This window comes from Macrotis lagotis, chromosome 7 (genome assembly GCF_037893015.1).
Source record: "Macrotis lagotis isolate mMagLag1 chromosome 7, bilby.v1.9.chrom.fasta, whole genome shotgun sequence".
Lineage (NCBI taxonomy): Eukaryota > Metazoa > Chordata > Mammalia > Peramelemorphia > Peramelidae > Macrotis > Macrotis lagotis.
Window position 1 is genome coordinate 136,904,185 of NC_133664.1, and position 3,508 is coordinate 136,907,692.

Consider the following 3,508-nt stretch of genomic DNA (forward strand, 5'->3'; position numbering starts at 1 on the left):
CCAGGCTTTTTTTTCTCTTCAATGTTTTAAGGAAGGCCTATAATTCTCAGGTTGTCCTTTCTCGATTTATTCTCGAGGTCAGTGGTTTTGCTGATGAGGTATTTTATATTTTCTTCTTTTTTTTCTATTTTTTGGCTTTGTTTAACAGACTCTTGCTGTTTCATGAAGTCATTAGTTTCTACAGACTCCATTATTTTTTGTTTGTTTGTTTGTTTTTTGTTTCTCAAAACTTTTATTGACAGCAAAAGTCAAAGCAGGTTTAGTGTCTGGCTAAATGTGAAGGTGTGAGTGGCCAGGCCATATAGTCTGTAGTGCATTAAGGGGAAATATGGGCAAAAGGGCTCCTGGAGGTGAAATTATTCCCCAGACTGCTCAGTAACACTGTGTGGGACAGAGGGTTTTCTTCAGCAAAAGCAGGAGGATGTATATCCTTTCATAAATAAGCAGGGAGTACAGGATACTGGGGGTGGGAGAAAGGGAGATATATATGGCAGGGCCTACACCCTCTTAAGAGACAAAGAGAGTGAGAGAAAAGAAGCAATGGGAAATAGAAAGGTGGCTAGGGAAATGAGAAGGTAAACCAAAACAAACAGAAAGGGAGAGAAGTTGTAGAAGACTGAGAAGAATGAGGGAGGACACCCAGGCAGATCTCAGCAATTCTGAAGAATCCTCAACAAAGTTCCCTCATCCTCAAACACAAAATTGAGCCAAATCATTCACACCCCTTCAGAACTAAGCTTCTTGTGCAGACAATAGTGGAGAGTGATTACTCCACTAGAAGGATTAGGAATAGCAGTCTGGCCATCATGTAGGAGGGTCAGGACCTCCTAGGGCTGGTCCTTAACTTCAGGATCTTTATCATAGATGTAGCTCCCCACTGCCCCAGTGTTCACTCCTTTTGGTCCAAAGAGAATTCCATAGCAAGGTTTATGGCAATATGGTTGACCATCATGCTCCGCATGTCCACCAGGTGTCAGTGTCTTTCCACAACGCTCACAGCAAAGGCAAGGCCGGTGCCAATCCTTTCCCAGGGATGTCACCTTCTCCGCAAAATAGACCCTCTTGTTACATCGAGGACACATGTTGGGATCGCCAGTGAAGGTTGTGACACTGAATGCTTTGCTGGGCCCTCTCGAGGGACCACTTGCTTTCCGATCCTCTACTCGAACTGGGTGTTCAACAGGGCCAGTGACAGGGGTCTCTTCTACTTGGGGTTTCTCATAGATGTAAGAGCCTGCACCTCCAATGTTTACACTTTTAGGTCCAAACAACGTGGCGTAGCAGGGCTTGTGGCAAAACGGCTTCCCATCATGCTCTGCATGTCCTCCAGGTGTCAGTGTCTTGCTGCATCGTTCACACTTGAGGCAAAATTTATGCCAGTCCTTGCCCAAAGAGCTCACCTTTTCAGCGAAGTACACGGTCTTGTTGCACTTGGGGCACTTGGAGGCCATTCTTCCAGCCCGGGTCCCGTGGGCCGCTCGCTGCTCCATTCTTTTTTTTAGAGAAGGATTTTCTTCATTGACCTTTTGCAATGCCTTTTCTAATTTGTCAATTCCATTTTTGTAAGAGTTTTCCATTTGACCAATTGAGGTTTTGAGAGAATTGTTTTCTTGTTGCAAGGTGTTAATTTTCTCTCCCAAATTTTCCAATTGATTTTTAAACCCCTTCCTTATTTCTTCAAGGAACTCTTTCTGTGCTGGAGAGTAGATCATATTCTTCTCAAAGGTTCTAGGTCTCTCAGAGTTAGTGTCTTTTCCTTCCAAAAATTTTTCTATGCACTCTCCTTTGTGCTGACCTTTCTTCATTATACTAAGACCTTGTGTTGGGGAGAGGCTGGTTTACAGAGGTTTGGTGTTGGGATCCCTACAGGATTTGCTTACTAAGTGCAATATCTCCATCTGGCCAGTAGGGATGCTAGATGTTTTGCTTACTGAGTGTAATATCTCCAGCTGGCCAGTAGGAGGTGCTGGTTGCTTTCTCTGGAGTGTCTGTGACCTTGATTGAGGCCCTTTCCCTTGACCTGGAGAGAGTGGTTGAAGCTGTTGAATACTTTTAACTTTGATCAAAGATGGGTTATACCCTGGGGTGAGTTAATCACCTTCCCTATTCACAGCTGAGGTGGTTCTGCTGCTGGGCTTTATCCTATAGGGGAGGTGGGCTGTAATTATGTTTGTTCTGGGGAGCAACTTCAGCTAAAATGAAGGTATGGACTCTGACTTTCTCCTGACCAAAGGTGTCCAGGGATTGATGTTTGTAGCTCTCCCACACTGGAGCTCTCCTTCCAGCCCTTCTGGCAAGCTCCAGATGGTCAGTGCCACAACCAATGCCGCTGCTCCCTAGTTGGCCCTCACCTCCATGGTGGACCATCAGAGAAGACAAATCCTGAGGTAGATATTCTTCTCCTGGCTTTTCTTTCTGGGTTTTATAGATCAGATTTCTGTTAAGAGGTTTGCTTCAGATTATATATGAGGGAAGATCAGGAGACCTTTAACAGTCTGCCTATCTTCTCTCTACCATCTTGGGCAGCCCCCTTAAATAGATTTCTAATCTCATCAATCAACAAGCAATTTTTAAGTACTATGTGTTGACATCAATTTTAGGTAACCTTCCATCAGTACAAATTGCAACCCATTTTGATCTTTTTATACTATGTCATTCTTATTCATATTCTCTACAAATCACCCACATGAGAGTCTACTCTACATGTGTTATGCCTTCTAATTTTCTTGATAATGCATGGATAATGGTGGATAGCCTGCATGAATCATTTATTCCAAAACCCCTTGGTTTTTTTCATGAGAAACCCTCTTTTTTTGCAGCTGCTTTGTCAGACTATTTTTTTGTTTATACATTTTAATAACATCCTTTTGCCATTTCTTCCATTCACTTGTCCATCATTAATGTATAGTGCCCTATCCTTACTTATCTTTGATCTCTTCATAGGCCTTTTTGTGTGAAACTCAACTTAATTCTTTGAAAACTGGCATGTTGTGCCATATTATTTTTCAAAAGATAGACCTTTGATTCAAAAATCATTAGAAGCAATTGAATAAATTTCCAGGGGTAATCCAGCCTATTTCCCTTCTTTTCAATTGTGACACAAGTTTATTATTTATTGACATTGTCTGTTAAAAAATGTACATAATGGATTAGTTTTCTTAATTGTCTTTCCAAGTACACATCTAATCTGAATGATCTGGACAGTTCTTTATCAGTTTGATTTTTTTTTCCTTTGAGGATCATCATATCAAAGTGTTTAAGAGCTTTTGTTCAACATAATGGAATACTCAATGAAGACTATCTGGAGTCCTTGACTATTTCTCTGTATGCTGGTCTGTACAATGGACTTCTCATTTCTACATGATTGCAATTAACAAGATTGATGATAATGCAACATCCTGTTTTATCCTTTTATTAGTATTACTAAAAGTTTATCATCAATCATCTCTTTTATTATAACTTTAAAAAACAAAGGCTTTTTTTGACCCTCTTTTGGTGGGTGGGACTA

At 41.2% G+C, this 3,508-nt stretch overlaps 1 pseudogene; it reads right to left on the reverse strand.

Annotated features, from left to right (window-relative positions):
- Positions 1 to 456: 456 nt before the first annotated feature.
- Positions 457 to 1,462, reverse strand: LOC141493844 (cysteine-rich protein 2 pseudogene; annotated as a pseudogene).
- Between the last annotated feature and the right edge of the window lie 2,046 nt (positions 1,463 to 3,508).